This window comes from Pteropus alecto, unplaced genomic scaffold (assembly GCF_000325575.1).
Source record: "Pteropus alecto unplaced genomic scaffold, ASM32557v1 scaffold3, whole genome shotgun sequence".
Lineage (NCBI taxonomy): Eukaryota > Metazoa > Chordata > Mammalia > Chiroptera > Pteropodidae > Pteropus > Pteropus alecto.
The window spans coordinates 67905862-67928461 of record NW_006442484.1 but is presented as its reverse complement, the minus strand read 5'-3'; the positions used below and the strand labels follow the sequence as shown (position 1 = coordinate 67928461).

Below are 22600 nucleotides of genomic sequence, written 5' to 3'. Positions count from 1 at the left end.
CCCTATCAGGAAAAAAAAAGGACAAGGATAAATGCAGCCTTTACATCCCTCTCCCCTTTCCTTGCTCACAAACATCCTTCCTCCAGACTTCATTCTGAAAACACAGTGGGCGTCACAATTCATAGGTGAAGTGCTACATGCATAGAACCAGACGTTTTCCACTCCCACCTTCCCCCCAAAGTCACCCAGACTCCTCTTGGCCCTCCTCCTCCATTTCTGATTATTGAAACCCTACTCATCATCCTTCAAGGGCAACCCAACTGCACTACTTTCCATGAAGCTCTCATTCACAGGCATGAAGGAAAACAAACTCTTCATACTCAAGATTTAGAAAAACTTAATTTGTTCTTCTCTCCGCTGGCATGTGTGCTTCCTATCCCATCCTCGGCAGTGAGCTCCACAACTCCACAACTCACGAGAATCTTGCAAATAGTTGTAGATTAACAGCCCTTCCCCAAAATAGATGAACTTTCAATTAATTAACCAAATATTTATTGTCAAGATTACTGTTATGCCAAACATAAAATACTATAAATCATGACTTCTACTTCTTGTTAACTACAACTGCTAATCAGATAGTCACTCTACAATAATCAATAAATAAAATTAAAAGGAAATTAACAAATATTAAATTTTAAATATGATTCAATAAAAAGGCACCTGAATCCCTAACAGCATGAAATAGCATGTGAAACCCGAAATAACCATGTAGAACAGTGTCACTGTACTTGATCTGCATTTCCTGCATCCAGACAACTACATGAGAAAGAAATCTGTCTTGTCAAGTGTAGTCTCCATCATCTGCAGAAGAACCTCTGGTAATACAAATATCATATATAGTCTTTAAATTCATTCTGTATCTTAAAGCATTAACTTTTGCATGAAGATTTTTTATACTGATAAATAATTTAGACAAGGGGAAATTTTTCAGCTCCAGATCCCAAAATCTTTAAAAAGAAACAAACCAACCTTATTTCCTGAGAATAAGATAGGTCCTTAGGCACATTTCTGTTTAGAACATTAAATAGTAGAAAAAAGTTAGTTAGTAGCACTCTGGACTAAAATTGCTGATAAATGTACCTCCTTGAGCATCTTCAAAAATACTACGAAAAACCTGACAGTGACCCAGTAAAAGGCTCATTTTGCAGCAAATAAGCAGCAAGACAAGCACAAACCCCAACAAAACTCTGTTGCAAAATATAGTAGCCTGCTGGTAACTGCTTACTCCATTTTATAGAATTGTTGGGAGTTATAAAATTTGCTCATTGTTAAATAAGTTTATACTGAGTCAATGTGACATGATTCAGTTTAACAATTTAATGACAGAGCTAGCAAATAATATTAATATTGGGATTTTCCTTTGCTATTTTCAGTCACTTATTCCACCCACACATGTTAAGTCCCGCTTTGTGTATAAAGATGGTTAAGACACAGCCCCTGCCCTCAAGGAAGTGGCAGTCTCCAGGGAAGCAGGTGCCCTCGACGTGTCCTAAGGGGTCACGGGGACCAAGGCTTCACCGACAAGGTTCAATTTGAACAAAATGTCAAAAGATAAATAAAAATTCACTTTCCAGGAAAAGAAAAGGTATTCGGGGCATAGGGGAAAACATTTACAAAAGTTGAGTCAAAAATAAACATGGGGAAAAATTTTTTTTTCATTTTTAAAAATGAGTGTGGCCTGTAGGAAAATGGCTTTTGGAGGAAAAGTCTAACAATAAATATCAAAAAGTGGGCTGGAGACTGCGGGGGTTTATGTGACATGCTCAATGACATATCTGATCACATATACATATACGCAGCCAAGATAGCAAGCTTTCCTCTAAATGCCCCCACTCTTACTCAGCACAGTGTCTGGCCCCACAGTTATCATCACTGTCATCATCATCATCAATAACAACAACAAGATTATGATCCAAACATACTGACAGATTACTCTCCACACTGAAAAAATTACAATGCTTTCGACAGCACTCCTGTTTCTCCATAGGGAGAAAAATCTGATTTTATTACCTTCATTGGTAAGAATGTTTTAACATTTTAATTTATTTTAATGCTAAGAGGCGGTACATTTTCCTATAAAATGACTTAAGATTTCCTCTAGCATTCATCTTCCTTGCACATATATCAAATGAAATTAGTATATTCATCTAATATATTGTATCCATTTTAAGTAATTTCAGTACAGTGGTATATGTTATTTTTTTCTATTCTATTTCTCTTTGAATTGCTGTATATTCTGCATTTGTATACAGAGTACAGATTCTTCTCTATGCCAAAATACCTGACAAATGCTACTTTTCCCTGTGATTCTATTATTTCTGCTGTCTTAGACATGATTAAAATTGCTTTCAACTTCTAAAATCTGTCATTCCATATCAATTGATCTTTTTTTCTTTAACGAAATATTATCCCGTTTTGATAACTGTCTATTTTAAATATGTCTTCAAATCAGGTAAAATAAGTCTTCATCATTATTGTTTTACAAATTATATTTTTGGATATTATTTGTTCCTCCTTCATATTAACCTACCTCTTCCAAATGATAGGAAAATTAGAAGAATGGCTGGAATGAGCGGAAAGTTTTATAATATACAGCCATATCACTGACACCCACTGAAATGCAAAGCCTGCCTTGAGTACTGCTTTTCTTTTACAAAGAAGGAACTATACAATGAGGTTTAGAAATGTGTTCAGTAATAAAAAATCAGACCACAGGAATACTTCAGAGATGAGTTCATGAATACACATAAGGGCACAAGGGGTTATTTTCTTCTTTAAGATATCCGTTAAGCAGACTTGATGATGAACACTTGTTTTTACAAGGATAGTCACTGTAATAGCACTGTGGAAGAATGCAGGGTTTTATAGTCAAAGAGCATCATTTCACGATAAGCACAGCCCTGGGCTCAGAATTACCACCCTGAAGGACTGAGAACAGCTGTTGCCTAAGTACTTTGATATTCTTTGACTCAGAATCTGGCACAAGGAAATTACAGGAGCTCTATAAACAAAAACAACTAAACTCAATTATATACACAAAACTCCTTCACTGAAGAACAATTTATACATCTTAACAATGTGCTTTTATTGTTCTGGTTTTTTTCTTTTTTTTTCCTTTGAGTAGATGGCACCTAATGGTATCATATTAAATAACTTTCGAAAACTGCTAGGTTCCTCAGCTAAGGCTGGGTTTGCATCTAATGGAGCGATATTATTATATGAAGCAATCATAATGCTTAGCTTTGTGTAAGGCACATTACATAAGCTGAAGAGACACGGTTATGTTTTCTTGGGACTTATATTCTAGAATAGTTAACATTTAATACAGACAGAAAAACAAGAAAAAAATGACTACTTATAGAAATAAAAATCAGGCATTTCCAGGATATGTATGTTTTCATGCAAAAACATTTCACACGTAATGAGTGTTCAATCAGTAGTCTTAACTACTTGGCAAGGATTTGCGTGTACATAACTGGAACTGAAATGGGAAATAGATGGTTTACATTTTCCCAGAAAATATTATAAGACTGAATTTCATAATTTAGTAGAAGGCGAGCAACTGAAATTAAGATATCTACGCTACCAGGCACAACATCCTCTGAGCATGTATTTTCCTTTAGTACACTCTATAATGTATATAGTTTGGGAAACAAGAAAATTTGGAAGAAATTTGCAGTTCTTAAGATATATTTCGTTTATTTAGGGAGACACTCATTTCAGTAGAGAAGGAAACATATCCAGAATAGTACATCAATAAGACAAGAAAATACTTTCAAATGGAAGCAGAAACCCTGGAGGCTGTCAAGCAAGCCTCAGCAGACACCAGGGAACAGTTCAAGCTCCACTTCCTAACGAGAAGGCTGTGTGGGCTTCCAGGAAAAAAAGATGCTAGAGAAAGCCACATGCTGCAGCTACAGCTGCAAGGCAGCATTAATAAAACTATCTTCTACATAAGAAGAAATCATGGAAAAAGTAAAACAGCTAAATAGTTGATTACTAGTGAGACAGTGGGTAATTTTTTAATTTTTATTTCTCTCATTGTTATGACAACATGCTTTTTCTACATTCATTAAAATGTCAAAGATATATGTTGTGATTGTATATGTGTTTGTATGAACTATAACCTTTTCAGGAAGTATTTTTCTCTCCTTTTCTCTTTTTGCTTATGGTTTTTTCTCCTACTCTTAATTTTTCAATACACCCTACAAAAGTTTTTACTCCTTTTTCTTCAAATATAATGGAAAAAGTTCACAGAATCTCAAAACCACCTTCTTTTGAGATTCAGGAGATTTTATGGTGTTTCAGAGAAGACAGATTTCAAAATTCACCAACTAAGAAGGGAGGAAGATCAATTAATCAGATACTAGAAGAAGCCTACTTTGTTGTAATGGATTGAGTTGTTGAAGAAAGAAGCTTCACAAGGGCGCCTTGCATCAATTTGGTTGTACAGTATGTTTTTGTCTTCATATAAAAAAGCAGACACATAACCCAGTGACCCAAATAATTAAATTCCAATAAGAAATAAACTGTCAAATTTACATTGAAATAAGTTCGAGAAAAGTATATCATTTTCTTTAGATCACATAGGCTTTTCTGTAAATAACTAATCTGGGTCTATCCCACAGCTGGAAAAACATAAAAGTTCAGCTTGTGGATCTTTTTTCTGGATAATGCAAAACTCAAATATGTGAATATTTCCTAAGAGTTTTAAAGAAAACATCAATAGGCCATTTTAAATTACAGCCTGGTTCTAATCCCTTATTCACAATTTGCACATTGGTAATCACCAATGTGATCAAGACAAGCCTATGATAAAAAGAATACCCTGTATTTCTTGTTTTAATTACCCCAATTATTCAGAATAATACAGTACCCTATGAAGTTAGTAGGGTAGACATTTTTAGTAACCTTTTATTTTAAAAAAATTTTTTATCAAGGCACAGAAAGATTAAATGATGTTTTTGTCCAATGTCACACATCAAAGGAAGAAAGGTGAGGTGTTTGCTTCACTTCAGTGAAAAAAAGTGCCAAGTTCATGCCAAAAATCCTTAAGCCTCCAAACCTTGACATTTCCTGGTCATTAAAATATAAATATTAATAGCTTGCCAACAGGATGTGTGTTATTAAATTATAAAATAATGTAACAGAAAGTTCCTAGAAAAGGTTGGCCACATAGAAAGAGCTCAATAATTTAGGAAGAAGGGGGTAAAACAGAAGGAGAAGGGAAAAAAGAATTAAACAATATTGTTTCAGAAAGATTATCAGTCAGCTCTACCTTAAAAGTTCTCTCTCAATATAGCTGGCCACCTTCTAGACAATCCAGTGTGCATTTGTACTCTGCAAAATTTGCAAATTTTATATTTTTTATTGTTAATTACCATTAGGTATTATGCTTTGACTTTACTCAAGCTGTCGTGTCTTTAAAATAATATGAATCATTTTCCTGAGAAGTGAAACAGCTGCAATATTATATGAGGCAATTTTGCAAATTAAGGTAATTTGCTGAACATTCTTCCCAAGATGCATTTAAATAGGTAGTGTGTGGTAGAGAATATCATCACATTTTCTTCTAGCATGTTCCAATTCACAGGATTATTGGTCAACCCATTAACAAATTGGTACTGAATCCCTACCTTGTATGAGATACTGTGGCAAATGTAAAGATATAGAAGAATTAGAATTTATATCAAAAAGTGCATAATCTGGTTAGTGAAATGAGATATAAACCACAGAGTAAGAAATACAATACTTCAATTAATAATGATAATAAATATGATTTGTAAAGATGCCACATACAACATAAGCATGATTAATTACTCAATTTAATATTAAGTGTACGGTCTGGGTAAAAAGTGCTTTTAAATTTGAGGAGTAAGAATGCTGAGGGATGGAAAGAACTAGGAAAGCTTACTGGAGAAGTCCTTCTCAGTATCTAAAGATAGAATTCAGATAGCTCTAGGAATGATTAAATAGGATGAAATTTCAAAGTGTTTCTAAGTGTTTGCTAATAAATAGAGACTTAAGAAACATGCTTTTATAGTAAAACACAGGATGCCGTCTATTCTGGAGCATTAACTACAGTTTGAATTGTGATGAGAATTAAAGCATGGCAGTTTATTGTAAAATAAAACATTTCACGAGATCAATAAGTTGTGTGAACACAAACAAGCCCCCCAAAATACTAAAGTCTTGTGTTAATCAATCTGTGTTTTAGCCTTAAACTAAAAAGCGGAAGTCCTAGCTGTGACGGATACTAACAGATACACACCAAAACATCAGGAAAGCATACTCTTCTCATAGGCCACTGACAGATCAGCATCTGTTGGTGAAGGAAGCAGGTCATTGTTTGACCCTGTTTTCTGTGCAGTCCTAGCCAGAAAGATAAAACTTCCACTCTGAAAGAAATCTGGCCAACATTCAATTATCCAGTCTAATGATACGGAAAAAAAGGATAGCTGTTAGATTTCAATTTCTGACCAAATCTTTTATGAGAGCTTTTTTCTAAATAAACCAATTTTCAAGAGAAACCAGTTTCATCTTCTCCTTTTTTTTTAACTACTCTCATTTTCAGGTGCTCTCAAAGCTTAATACAGAAAAAAGATAGACACTGCAGGGAATGAAGGAAAATAGGCACTGATAATCCAAACAGATAGTTCAATGAATAAATCATGAGTTAGCTGTCCTAAAAATTTGTTTTTAAAATTCCTCATAATCAGTCAAAGAAGAGAAGCTACATCTCATATTATTTGGGGTGGATGGGGGTCTCTTTTTAGCCCTGAAGGGTTGCACTTACATTTTCTTAGTGATCATTTAGCATCTCAGAACTCTGTACCAATACACTTTCACTGACAAAGCATCTTTGGATATTTACATGAACTGTCTTCTATAAATTTACCACTGGTGATTAATGTTTGCTGAACATTAAACTGACAATGCCAACTCAAAAGAGAGATGAAATCATAAGCCTTCAGACTTCTTGTTATTTGAAAATGGATAAAGCATTACAAGTATCACTACGGCTCTATTATTTAGCTTTCATATATTTTCCGGAGGATGAGTAAAAATACAGCTATGACACAGTTACCATGGAAGCAGTTTCTTTCTGCTGCTTTCCTGAATAGTAACATTTAATTTGATGCATTAGTCTAGTGGCTGAGGTGTGATTCACCTTGTTCTTTTTCCTCATCAATTCCTACTTCACCGAACTCCGTAACTCCAAAGAGTGTGTCTCTCTGCTGACACTTTTGTCATAAAGCAAAAACCTAATTTTTCTTTCTAGCCAGAGTTATTAAACACCCACTAAATAATTTAAGTAAAAGAATAGAAGTAAGGCATAAGTTTTGGAAAGCAAGGCACCAAGCTCCATGCGTAATGTCTGTGGCTCAGAACGTGGTTTTTTAACTTGCTTATTTAATGTTAATACTATCCTGAAAGAAGAAAGCCTCCACGAGGCAGCACTCCACGAGGTTTTTCTAGTCTGCTCACTCTGGTCCTTGGGATGCTGGCTACAACAGCCCAGTGGACTCAACTCAAATATCTCTCTAGAGCAAAAAAAAAAAAAAAAAGGTTCTTTAATTTGGATCTTTATAATGACCGCATAAGGATTAGTCAAGAGCAAATGAGTCTGAAACACAAAATGAGATTATGAGCTTTGTTACAGTCAGCAAACCATAAATGTTGTGAATTCAAATATTAATTTCTAGTTCTCCCTCACTAAGAAACTACTGAAACCAAGGGAGGCTAAGCCGACCTATCCAGGCCAAATCTCTCTTCTCTTGAGATCAATAATTCTATTGATTTTCATTGGTGGGTCTCACACTGCTCCTGCCTAAAGCTGATTTGTGTTGGGATCTCTAAACTGGCACTCTTATTTCTATTTGAAGAAAAGGCTCTGCTTGTGAGTTCACCGTAAGTATACAGCTGTTTGGCAATGAGAATCTTAAGTGGTCTTTGCTTTCCCTAACTACCCTATGCAAGACATGTGTCACAGGTTGAATATTAGTGGGGTGAACCTCCCTTCCTCTACAGGGACCCAGCTCTGTCCACAGCTATAAATTAAAGAGCGTTCTGGGTTTTCTGATGCTCAGCTCTGTCTGGCTCAGTCCTTTGCTCTGAATTCTGACCTTAGCTGTGATCATGGATGGGGTGCATTCTGCCCTCTTTGATAGAAAGAGTAACTTTCAAATGGCAGGAAGCAAGACAAAAATTGATTTTCCCATTTTACAAACATGCAGGTGCCAGCAGATTTTCTAAGAAAGTCTATTAAGGTCTATTCCTGAACATAGAGGCTCACAATTGTCATTTATCACAATTTTACTCACAACAAATATCGTATGTGCTACACATACTTTACTCAAAGCTGAATGTCAAAAACCTAATATTGAAGTGACCTCATTTTTTCTAACACTCGACTTCCATAGAATTCTTCAAAATGCCAACCACTCAGACTGCAATCATACAATTTTTAAAACTAACATTCAGAATATTGACTGTTACACAGAATATCCTGCCTATTTTAGTAAGCAAATGATAGACTTACCACATCTACAGAATGTTTTAGGTTCATTAAAACTCCATTTTTATTTCCAAATGAGAACCCAGAATTACATGGAACCATGAAGACATAGAAAAATAAAAAATAGTACTTTGGAATATATCTATTTCCTCAGATTATATGCTACCTCATTGGCTTCTACATCATATATGAAATCATTTACTCATTCAACAAATATTGTGTCTGCCATGTTTTAAGCAGAGGCCCTGGTTTTCTGGAGTTTGCATTTTAGTGTTGAGGGACAGGGAGAATAATACAATCAACGAATAAATGTAAAGCAAGTTAGATGGTGACACACTCTATAGGTAAAAAAAAAATAAAGTAGGTAAGAGGCAAAGAAAGTTAGGAAGTGACATATTAAATAGAGTGGACAGAGAAACACTCTTTGAAAAGATGACATTTGAGCAAGGGAGAAAGTAGAGGGTCCAATTAAGAGGTTGTTGCAATAATCCAGGTAGGAACTAATGATAGGTAGGAACTGGGGAGTAACTGTGGAGTTGATGAGAAGTGATCAGATTTGAAGTAGACAGTGAAAGCAGAGTCAACAGGAGTTGCTTAAAGATTAGACAGGGGTTATGAAGGAAATAGAGATAAAAAGGAAAACCAGAATTTTTGGCCTGAATAACTAGAAGGCGCAAGCAATGTGTTGAGATGGGAAACACTGCAGGAGAAGGAGGTGGTAGTGGGAATACAGGATTTCTGTTTGAGATCTATTAAGTTTGATATGCACATTATATATCCACATGGAGATGTGGAATAGGCAGTTAGATATAAGGCATATATAGATATATCTTTTAATTGATGTTTACTGAATGATTAAGTAAATTAAGAAATATTGAACAAATAAGTGAATGATTAAGCATATGAATGAGTGAAAAAAATAAATGAATATTAAAGTACAAAAAATTCTAGTAAAAGAACTAAAGAGAGAATTATTTAAATTCAGCAGACAACTTACTGTCTGAAATAGCTACAGCTTAAATGAAAAAACTAATATAACTGGGGAGGGAAAACTCTAGAAGTCAGTACAAAATAACCCATTCATTCAGTTTTAAAATAACATTTTCAATTAAAACAGTGTTACTTCGGAACTCAAGAAGCATATCATGCACTACAAACTCCCCAAAAGAATTCAAGTATCATTTTCATATGTCTTGTCTGTATGTGTTAAAATTACAAAGAAATGTTCAGCAAATGAGGATGTTAGTTCTTTAACAAACCACATAGGTTATATGCATGAATGTATATATGTTAAATATTCCTAAAAAACAACACAATACTTATCTTTGATATCCCAAAATTCCATTTCCATATTCTGGAAGTCATGCTCTTAACTATGGTTAATACTACAAGCTTGTCACTGCTTTAAGACATAATTGTCATATATCTCATTTTAGGACTTTTTAAAAGTATACACTTACTCATTTTATTAACTGTATCCAGCATCTTAAGGGCCTGATCTTAAGTCACATAAACTAAAGTATATTCCACATACTATTAATTAATGTAGGTTTCTCAAAATCTCTAACCAACTTAGTAATTAAAGTTTATATTGCAAAATATAGGAATAAAAAGAGTCAACAGAATTGTACAAATCTCTCCATTCCTACATCTGTTCCTAGGGCTGCTACTTAAGTTAGCAAATAATAAGAAGGAGACTTTTGTTCAATATTTTTTTAAATCACAATGCTGTCTCAATAGTGCCAAAAGAGTAAGAAAGAAACAAAGCAATTTTTATAATTTTATTTGATTTGAATTATAGTTATTTCGAGTGACTTTTTTTATCCAAAAGAAGCAAAATTGTATCATGGCAGAATTTAATTAGTTATGACTAGAGAGAACGTGATATTAATAACACTCGATAAATAGTCCACAATAAAAATTTCTTATAGAATATAAATTTTTTTCCAAAAATTTAAGACTATAATAAAATTGTTTTATCTTAACAAAAAAAGAAGAAAACATTTCAATAAAGACTGAGCAAATTCTTTTCTTTCTGCCTTCCATTCCAGTTAACACTAAATTAGCCAGTTTCTCACAAAATAAAAATTACAGAATCTGCAAGAATTACTGTAGTACTTACCCTGAGGGCAGCAAAAGATGAAGTCCACTGGCTCCATGTATAATCAGATTTATGTTGGAAACAGCATATATATTAAGGGACAGAAAGATAATAGTTCCCATTTTCCTGACCTATAGGTTTACAGGCTTTCTCAACCTCGGCACTATTGACATTTTAGATTGCATTCATCTTTGAGGGGCGACAGGGGTCGGGGGTTAGGGGGCTGGAATAAACTGTGGTATGTTTGGCAGCATCCCTGCCCTCCACCCACTAGATGCCAGTAGCATCCAATCCACAGTATGACAACCAAAAATATGTCCAGACATTACCAAATGTCTCCTGGGGAGGGCAAAACTGCCCCTGGTGGAGAACGCTTGATCTATGTGTTCAGCAGATATATGAATTAATATAGATTCCCCTAGATGCATTGTCTTTACACTAAATTTAACCTTAATTTCAAAGGTCACTTTCAGCTGTCACCGAAGGCCTTGAAATAAAACAGCAGAAAGCAACTGATACCAACAGAAAAGGGGAGTATGGTTCTTTCAAGATTGTTATCTAACTGATCAGAAGCAAATTTTTAAAAATGTATACCCATAGAAATCCCCCCAATTAAGCTGTAGATTTAAATCTGTTAAATAAGTTCACATGTAGTCCTCAAAAAAGTAAGAAATGCTGCAACTATCTACACAGTCCAGAAATTTGTTCTTTTTAAAAAGTGCTTAATTTTGCTTTTTTTTCCCTCCTAAAGTGGCAGCTCCTTATTATCTTTTGAAATGTCATTTGATGACGCAAAAGAAAACAACTGTAATTTAAACAGCAAGAAATTAAGGGGAATAACTCTGAATGTGGCCTCAGATTGGAAGGTACTAAGCTGTTTTTCCATGATTAATGTACTACGCTTTTTTTCCATCGGTATCAAATCCCAGGTCTCTAAATACCATTTATATGCTTTTACATGGCTCCCACATTTTCATCCCATCCCAACCTGCCCGAGACCATGGCAAACTCATTCGACAACATAACTATATAAATGACCAATAGTCGGAATGAAGAGAACAGTTTCCATGTTCTGTGAGCTCTCTTCTAAACTTTCCTCCCCAGCTTTTCCCATGTTGAGCAACAGTAGTACCATTCACCAGGAAAAAGCCTTACAATTACTCTGGACTTCTATACTAATTTCCAATTAGTACTGTAACAAATTTCTATAATTTTGTGACTTAAAACAACACAATTATTATCTCACATCTCTAGACTTCAACATCCAAAATCAAAGTCTAGAGTCTAAAGTTAAGGTATAGACAGGGCCAGTTCCTTTTGGAGGCTCTATTTCCTTATCTTCTCCAGCTTCTAGAGGCTGCCTGCACTCCGTGGCTTCTTTACATCACTCCGATCTCCCCATCCATCGTGACATCTCCTTCTCTGGCTCTGACTTTTATAAGGACACTTGTGATTATATTGGGTCCACCCAGATAATCCAAGATAACCTCCCCATCTCATGACCCTTAACTTAATCAGAGCTACAAAGTTTCTGTTGCCTACAATATTGTTATTTATAAGAAATATTTATATTGGGTCATTCAGATGATCAAAATAGATTTCTCATATATATTTGACCTTTATCCAATGTTTCTACCTCACAGTTCCCAAAACCCTTTGAATTTTCTGAGCAATAAAAGCAGACAACTTACTGTCTGAAATAGCTATCTTTAGTCATATTTGGTTTCTTGTCCTCAGTTTCTGAAATCACTTCAGAGTCATAAAGGGGAAGTAGATGTCTTATTCATGAAAAGCTCCTTTCCACCACAACTGGGTTTATGTTCATGAGAAAACTTTTGGAAAGCACCTAAGGATGGGAGCTGGTTGCCAGGAGAACCAACCATGAATAAAGGGCTGGAACTTTCAGTCCCACCCCCTAGGGGAGAGAGGCTCAAGGTTCAATCAATTACCAATAGCCAATGATTTCATCAGTCATGCCTATGTAATGAACTCTCCATAAAAACCCAAAAGGAAGGAGTTCAGAGAGATTACAGATGAACATATGGAGAGTTCATTACATATGGTGCACCAAAGAGGGCATGAAGCTCTGTGTCCATTCTCCATAACTTGCCCAATGCCTCTCTTCCACTTGGCTTTTCCTGAATTATATCTTTTTACAATAAACTGATAATCTAGTAAGTAAGTGTTTCTCTGAGTTCTGTGATCTACTCTAGCAAATTAATCAAACCTGAGGAGGGGGTCTTAGGGACTCCTTATCTATAGCCGGTCAGTCAGAAGTATAGGTAACAACCTGAACTTGAGACAGACATCAGAAGTGGGGGTTGGGGGAACAGTCCTGTAGGACTGACCTCCTTAACCTGTGGGATCTGAGGCTATCTCCAGGTAACTAGCATCAGAATTGAGTTGAGTTCTCGGACACCCTCCTAGTATTCCAAGAATTGCTTGTTGACGTGAAACGTCGATAAGTGGAATTTGGTGATCAGAAACCACCTTTTACCACAAAAAGTAACATATTACGTATTCACAGGTTATGGAGATTTGGATGTTAACATCTTTGGGGGCAGGTATTCTGTCTACTGTAGTTCCTCTCCTTTTCTAGCCGATCCAGCCAAGTCATCAACCATCTGGAGGCTTTATCTCTAAAATATATCCCAAATCAACTACTTCTCTGTAATTCCTCTGCTACCACCCTAGCACAGGCATGCAAACTCTGCCCTGGACGACTCCAGCGCCTCCTAACTGGTCTCCTTGCTGCCATTCTTGCTCCTCCACAGTCCATGGCCTATATAGCTGCCAGAAATCTGATCTTTTTTAAAATATAAATCAGAAAATGTTATTTCCTTGTTTAAAACCCATCAGTGGCTTCCCATTATAACAAGAATGAAATCCTAATAGGCCCTTCACCCTCTGGCCCCTTCTTGCCTTTAAAAAACAATGGAAAAGGAAATAACGCAATTTCCTCCTCCACAAAATTTCTCTCCATCCCTCACCATCAAGGCCTTGCACACTGAGCAGGAGCTCTTAGCAACTCATCATGGGGAGGTACTTGTGTTCAGCTGTCTTTCCTGGGTCTCCAATTTTACTTCTCTCTCCAGAGGCAAAAGATAGCAACTTACCACATAATTCTAACCCTAACTAAGCTCACCCTCCCCAAGTCTGTTTTGACTGTAAAATTCCTGCTAAAACTACCAGAAATTTTAAAATATGTAAGGAAAAAAATGAGGAGGTAGGAAAAGAAAGAGTACAACATAGTGCGATATATTCTTTTCATTTTATAGCAGGCAGACAAAAGATAATATCTTAGGTTGATGGATCTAAAAATAGGGCAGAGATAAATTTTTTAATGTTAAAAGGACTAAAAATAAATATTTAACAGCCTTTGGGGAATGACAGGAAACTTTTACTTTTCATTTTTTTCCTTTGTGAACGCTGAATTCTTAGACCATGTAAATAAATATAGCAACTACTAATTTTATACAACAATTTACACTAATTTTACATGTGAGGGTATGCATGTGTATATGTGGAAATTAGTCATCCGTTTTTTCAGCTATTGTAGCATTTCTTCCCTCTGATTCCCAACACTGTTCTTTAGAATTCCCCCACCAGAAACTGTCCCGCCAAGGATTTCTTGGTGATAAAATCAGAGGGCACCATGATCCCACCAGCAGCCTTATTGTAGAAAATTGTTCCTTAGGCTCTCCTCTATCTCTATTTTTGAAAAACTCTTTTCTCCCCGAATCATTTCACACCAACTACTTCTGAAGCCAGCTACTCTCCTTACTTTCAAATAACAAGAATCCACACTTTATAATTCCTATTCTTCTTCCGTCATGCCAGAATCTCAGGGTAGCAGCTACTCCACAAATACAGACATTACTCAGAATAATGTACAATCCCTAACTCAACTACTTGTATCCATATTTCTTTGCCTCTGGTGAACACCCAGTCAACATTTATTGAAAGACATTTCACAGAATTTTAAGGGATTCTAGAGGACAAACTCATCCACATCAAAGTCACCTGTGATGTAAAAATGCAAACCATTGAACCTGATATATACCAACTCAAATTGTTTTCAACAACCCCCTCTCCTTGGTGGTTCCAACACACACAAAAGTTTGAAATTCACCAAATCTAACCCAATCTCCTTACTTTTAAAATGAGGCCAAATTAAATCTAGAGATGTAAGTGATTCATCCAAAATTGCCCACTTAATATGCAGCCAATTAATTATCTACTCACATATATTCTGGTAACCCTTTAAAAGGAATCTGTGAGATTCCTTTATGTAAATATACTCAATGCCACAGAGATAGTTAAAAAGTACAAAATACAAAAATGGTTACAATGGTAAATTTTAAGTTATGTATATTTTACCATAATAAAAAAGTTGTATTACAAGCAAAATTATTAGAAAGAAACAACCTAAACATAATAAAGGCCATATAAGAAAAATCCACAGCTCATACTTGAATCACACTCAATGAAGAAAAATCGAAAACTTTTCCGCTAAGATCAGGAACAAGATAAATATGCCCACTTTCGCCACTTCTATTCAGCATAGTACTAGAAGTCCTAGCCAGAGCAATTAGGCAAAGGAAAAAAAAGAGGCATGTAAACTGGAAAGAAAAACATATTACCACTGTTTATAGATGACATAATCTGATATGTAGAAACCCTAAAGATTCCACACACATACCAAGAAAACTAAAACTAATAAATGAATTCAGCAAAGTTGCAGGATACAAAATCGACACACAAAAATTAGTTTCATTTTTATACACTAACAATGCAAAATCCTAAAAAGAAATTAAGAAAACAATTCCATTTACAATAGCATCAAGAAGAATAAATACTTAGGAATAAACTTAACTAAGGACACTGAAAACTATAAAACATTGATGAAAGAAATTAAATAAAACAAATAAATGGAAAGAATGACATCTTGTGCTAATGGACTGAAAGACTTAATATTGTTAAGATGCCAATATTATGCAAAGCAATCCACAGATTCAGTGCAATTCTTATCAAAATCTCAGTGACCTTTTTTTGCAGAAATTAAAAAATCTATCCTAAAATTCATAGGGAATCTCAAGGGACCCCCAAAAGCCAAAAGAATCCTGAAAAATAACAAAGCTAGAGGTCTCACACTTCCTGATTTTAAAACTTACCATCAAGTTACTATAACAAAAACAGTGTGGTGCTGACATAAAGATGGACATATAGACCAATGGACTAAACCAGCCCAGAAATAAACCCTCACATATATAGTCGATGAATTTTGACAAGGGTGCCATGACCATTCAGTGGAGAAAAGACAGTCTTTTCAACAAATGGCGATAGGAAAACTGAATATCTATATACAAAAAACATAGAGTTGAACCTTTAAATTAAACCATATACGAAAATTAACTAAAATGAATCAAAGGCCTAAATATAAGAGCTGAAAATATAAAACTCTTTGAAGAAAATATAGGGGAGAAGCTTCTTGGCTATAACACCAAAAGAGCAAACAACAAAAGAAAAATAGGTAAGTTGAACTTCATCAAAATTAAAAACTTTTGTGCATCAAAGTACACTATCAACAGAGTTAAAAATTAAACAACCCAATTAAAAAATAGTCAAAAGTTTTAATTGACATTTCTCCAAAGAAGATATATGAATAAGCAAATGAAAAGGTGCTTGACATGACTAATCATCAGAAAAATGCAAATCAAAACCAAGATGAGATACCATTTCACACCCATTAGGATGGCTATATCAAAAAAAAAAAAAGAGTGTAAACATGAATGTGAAGAAATTGGAATCTTTGTGCATTGCTGATAGGCGTGTAAAATAATGCAGCTGCTGTGGAAAATGTCACAGTGATTCCTCAAAAAATTAAAAATTAAATCCAGCAATTCCACTTCTGGGTATAGATATACCCAAAAGAATTGAAAACAGGGATTCAAACAGATATTTGTACATCCATGTTCACAGCAGCATTATTCACAATAATCAAAAGGTGAAAAAGTCCAAGTATCCATCAAAATGTGATATATACATACAATGAAACATTATTCAGCCCTAAAAAGGAAGGAAATCTGGATACATTCTAAAACATAAAGAACCTTGAAGACATTATGCTCTGTGAAATAAGCCAGTCACAAAAGGGCCAGTACTATATAATTCTACTTATATGAGGTACCTAGGAAAATCAAATTCACAGAGACATAAAGTAGAATGGTGGTTGCCAGGGGCTGGGAAGAGGGAGAAATATGGAATTAGTATTTAACGAGTACAGAGTTTCAGTTGGATAAAATGAAAATGTTCTGGAGATGGATGGTGGTGATGTTAGCACAATAATGTAAATATACTCAATGCCACAGAGATAGTTAAAAAGTACAAAATACAAAAATGGTTAAAATGGTAAATTTTAAGTTATGTATATTTTACCATAATAAAAAAGTTGTATTACAAAAACTGAACTACTTATCTTTCTCTTAAATATTGTCTGTTTTATTCATCCAACCATTAGCAAATCTAAGCTTCCAGCAAAACATCTCCAAATACTTCTTTTGAGCAATTTTCTTTTCAGAACCTCAGTTTATACTCGCATTTCTCTGTGATCATCCTCTCCCCATGAGGCCCAACGGTTGCAGTACAATCTGTTTCTTTCCACTCTGACATAAGAGCCCCTTCAGAAAATTCTGTGAAGGCTGAGAAGCTTCTCTTCTTTGACCTCAAGCAATTTCCCTAGCTACCAAGAAGTAAAAAAGCACTGCTCTTCATGGAAATAAAACTGTGATACTCACATTTTAATTTTCATAGGTGACCACATTATGATTAGAAGAGGGAAAAAAAAAAAGTCACTCTGAGTGAGATGGGAAGCTCCTGTGGGTTACTGAGCTAAGGAGTAACATGATCCAAATTAGTATACAAAAGAATCACTCTACCTGTTGTGTGTAAAACAGACTGGAGTCAGAGTGACGGGGACAGGACAAAAGCAGGGACAAGATTTAAAAAGATATTTTAATAATACAGAAAGAAGTGATGAGCAGGTTGGCAGCAATGGAGACAGTAAGAAATGGTTGAATTCTGAATAGAACAGAAGGGAGAACCAGCAAGATTTAATGGCTTGAAGTAATGCTTGAGAGAAAGAAAAGAGTTCAGTCTCTTGGCTCGAGCAACTGGAAGAATGATCTTCTAACTTCTCAGGGGGGAAAGACTGTGGAGGGGCAGGTTGGGGTAGGAGATGTTAGAGTAAAGAGCTTTGTTTTGGACATGTTGTGTTTGAGTTGCCTATCAGATATCCAAGTGGACATACAAGATAAACAGTTGGATATGTAAGTCTGGGTATCAAGGGAGAGATTATGCTCTCTATGAAGAAACTAAGATTCTAAAATGTTACATCACAAACAAGTGTTTCATACAAACAAGTCAAATAAGTTTACAAATTTTTAACATATTAGGGTGTTAAAACATGTCATGAGACATCCAAGAACTCTAGAAAACTAAAATGGAAAGGTGATTTAAGATCTGATACAAAGACAAAACAGTTTATAAATATACCATTTGGGTAACAATTCTAAATAAATTAGTAGGTTTTAAAAAGCATTAATGTCCCAAATAAAAGAATAAAAGAAAAATATAGGTATAATTCATTAGAAAGGGAAAGAATAATAGTTAACTATTTTTAAAAAATGTTTTACTCACAATTGCAATGCCAAAAATAACGCATGATTGTGTTTATGCTGCCCAACAGTGATAAATGCCTCTAACTACAGTCTGAACGTTCTACGGGGATGAAAGTTCATTTCATTGCACAGGGCAGACCATAGTAATTAACAAGGTAATTAACTAGTTGTGCTCACTTACAGTTCCTCACTGTTGTTAGCCATAATTTATCAGAGAAGGAGAATCAATGTATGAACTCCTCTTGGTTAAAGCAGTTAGGATGCAAAGCCCAAAATTTTACATCCTGGCCATAGCATGTTCAATAATATCCCAGTGTCTAAATAAAAACAGAACTGTATTTCTGATATTTTTACCCTGTTCAGTGTTTCTGATTAAGAGATCTATGTACTATTCTATTTGTCATAGTTTTATAACTGTTAAAATTTCATTCCAAAGCCAGAAAACTATCAATGGCAAATGAAAGCACTTCTTAGGTTTTGTTTTGTTTAGGGAATTGGTGGGAGAAAGAAGAGAGGTGAGTGGATGTTTAAATGCGTCATTTCTGAGGGAAATTATCATATAAATATGTGCTGTTTATAGTGTTTGGTGCCACACCATGCCCACTTTGGCAATTAGCACCATAAAGAAAACAGTTCACCTTACAACTCACTAAAACGCCCTATTCCAAGCCTGCCCTGGAGTGCCCTGATTATTGGCAAAGTCTAGGGAAAACTCCTCTACATCCCCAGAGAACAAATAGGATGTTCACAGACTACTGCTTCAACGTGGTTTAGAGGAGTGCAGCCTCTAAGACATCTCACGACATCCTCAAGGATTTACTCCACTCTCATCTGAGGTCAAGCAATCAAGTTCACATGTACCCATAAAACCAGAAAGACCCTAAAAGTCACCTTTCCCCACACATGTCTTCACAACTACTTCTAAACCCACCTTCTTTTTTAACAAAAAAATCCTTTCTTTATAAAAGAGCATTTCACAACCTGGATTCCCTGGACCTCTTGTCAGTCAGGACTAGATAACACTTGCTGAGAACTTCCTGTATGCCAGGTACTGGGCAAAGCACTTTACATGGGTGATCCAATTTCAGTCAGGCACAGCCTCTGGGGTGGGCACTATTATTACATCCACGCTATTGATAAGAAAGCTGGAGCTTAGAAAGACTAGGTAATTTGCCCAAGTCTAAATAACTGGTGTTAACAGATCTGTCACACTCCCAACCCCCGACTTCTCCATCATTCTTCACCACTATGTGTCAAAAGAGTTAGTAAGAGAAGTCAAAGAATATCTGACATTCCAAAAAGCCTAATACAAATCACATTTACTCCACAACTAAATGCCTATACTGTATCACTAGATTGCCAATTCCCTTGCTTTGGCTGAAATAATATCATGTCTGCTTAGGAACAGTGGTTATCTCATGCTGACAAAAAGTTTAAATTGGGTGTTAGTAAAAAATAGAGAGTAAATTAACCAGTTCTTGTTAAATTCAGCTTGTTTTGAAGACCTAGTTCTTTAGACTGCAGACCCCTCTATTAGAGAATATTTAAAAAAAAAAAAAAAGCTTTTCTAGAATAGTCAAATGTCTGACTTATAATTTGAAAACACTAAAAGTGTTTAGTAAACAAGGAAGGTGGGGAATCCAATAGAGGAAAAAGTACGTTAAAGAAGGTTAACAAGGAAATGCAAGTAGGTAAGCAAAATATTGTAAAAAAAAATGTCAGCATTTTTAAAAAGATTATTTATCTGGAGTACTCATTTAGAAAGAAAAAGAAGAAACAAGAAAACCAACATGTTGCAGAGTAAGGCCAGGGGCAATGTGTGTGGTTGCGTACCCATGGTATAATCAGTTCATAGGTCCTTATCATAGAGAGAAAAGGTGTCTAAAAGGGACAGAAACTTTTCTATGCAACCCACAGTTGTGGTGCGATGAAAGCACGAGGGGCCAGAAGTCTACAGACCACGGTTCTTGTCATTCTGGCATTCTGGTCATGCCAATAAATTCCAAGACCTGGAGCAATGGACTTGATTTCTTCGGACTTAGTTTCCTCACCTAGAATGCAGAAATAATCATCATCTAATAATAAAAGTTGTTTTATTGCTGGGAGTATGTTGTGAGATTATAGATAGGAAAATACTTTGATAAAACTGTTTAGGTTCACTACAAAAGCAATATATTATATTTGTTACTACCAGCGCATTACAGTGAGTTGCGAGTTGATTTAATACATTCGACTTAGCTGAAAATGTAAAGAGCAAGAAGACACGTGGAGGACGGGGCACTCCTCTAGGCGTTGATCGATTAATATTATTAATGGAGCCCATCTGTAATATCCATTAACTATAAGAGTATATGGTACTAGCAGACCTGTTTACAATGAAAAGACAGCTCAAAGCACCCAATTAAGTGATCTAGACCACAACCTGATATAGCAAATTCTCGAGCATTCACACTAAGGGAAGGAAGCTCTGGAACAGATACTGGAAGTCAGCAGATACTCAAAATCAATTTCTTCATGGCTCTGGAATGTTTTCTATGATATGCCTCAAGGCATGCTTAGATTCAACTTCTAAAATTAATCTTTTGCTCCAGTGAGGGCAAAAGGAGATGGTCCCAGAGCATGTGATTATCTTGTTCCCACTATATTCCTAGGATTAAAAATGTGCCAAGATGAGTTCCTCAAGTGGACACTGTCATGCAGATAAGAGGTAAATGTCCCCAACTATATAATAATAGATCAAAGCTAAAGAGCATTATAGGCGCTGGTTATAAGGTCCTATTTACACTTCTGTTAATTAATTTGTTTGAACTTATTTCTCTGCAATTAGTGTCTATCAATAGAGGAGATGTATTTGAATTTCTCTCTTTTTCCTTTCTAAACAGACAGCTTAGAGAACATTTAGTGTTAAGGTAGATCTTAACTTATACATTAACAAATATATTTCACAATAAAATTGAAAGGCAATCTCAAATTCATTTATTTATAATTTCTCAGGTGAGGAAAGTATCTTATCTACTCTTCAGCCAGAGAAGACATCTATATAACAAAACCTTATCTAGAGCATCCAGCTAATTGACATGTTTGGCACTCTTTCTAGGTGGCCAGTGATGGAGAAAGCACCTTTCATGTTCCTCTATAAAAAGCAAACACTTTATCCTATTTTGCTATGAATGAACATGATTGTTTTTAACTTCTCATTATTCTGAGTAAAATATGATAGCTGGATCTATTCTTTTTTATAATAGAATTCCTAGCATTAGATTTGATTAAAATTGTCCTGAATTTATATAAATGCTAGACACAAAGACTCCTCTGTAAAACTGCAAAATTCAGATGCTTGGTGGATTTTGAATGAATAAATTATATGAATGAATGAGTCTTTCATAAGGTTAAAGGGTACCCATGTCACTTGTGTGAATAAGGCCTTATGATTACGTAAATTTTTGAGAGGAATAAAATATTTTCATTCAGAAAACTTATACACTAGGAGCAATTAATTACTCAGATCTTAAAGATGGAGATGGCAGAGTTTTCTGAAGCAGGAGTTTAACAGTATTTGAAATAAAAACAAAAGCCTGAGAACGCTTTACTGATAGATTGGGTTATAGCTAATGTTCACAAGAGTTTTCCATAACTAGCCCCAGAGTTTGAACTTATATGAACGAAATTATCCAGACAAAATTACCTCCTGGTATGGACTAACCTTTGAGTAAACAGCCTGGAAAAATCAAGAAAGGAGGACGGAGTAGCAAACATATAGTATACAGAGAGGAGCGACAGCTCATCTCCAGAGCGTTTCATATTCTCTCCTTCACACCACAAGTAAAATTTATCTAGCTGAAATTATGCTTGTCGCATGAGGATAAAGGGAGTCACGTGATGAAATAAGCGTTTTACGAAGATTAGTCTGTCAGCAGTGGGACTGATAGATTGACAGAGAGAGAGAGACAGAAGCAATGACAAGAACACAATACAGAGAGGAGGAGGGGTGGATGGGTTCAAGGGAGAAACGTCAAGACTTAATAACTGACTATTTATAGATAGAAGACGAAGGAGAGAAAAGAGTCAAAGATGACTCCAAAGGTTCGCTTTCAGGTGGCTTGGAAAATAGCGGTACCACTGAGAAAAATGAGGGAGGACAGCTCTCTTCATGCCCTACTCTACCTGCAGACGGGTGATGTCACCGACCCTGGGCAACGCCATCAGCCATGTAAGTGCGCCTGGTATTTTTTAACTGGCTGTACAGGAAGGACAGTGGCCCGATCTGTTAACAAACCCTGAGAATAAGTGCGGACAGATGAC

The 22600-nt window shown here is 35.5% G+C and overlaps 1 protein-coding gene across 1 annotated transcript in view; it reads right to left on the bottom strand.

Moving 5' to 3' along the window:
* The window catches only part of ADAM23 (ADAM metallopeptidase domain 23), a gene marked incomplete at its 5' end in the record, with an annotated part of 122674 nt that overhangs the window by 91850 nt on the left and 8224 nt on the right, over window positions 1-22600 (bottom strand). The gene's annotated exons all lie outside the window — the stretch shown is intronic.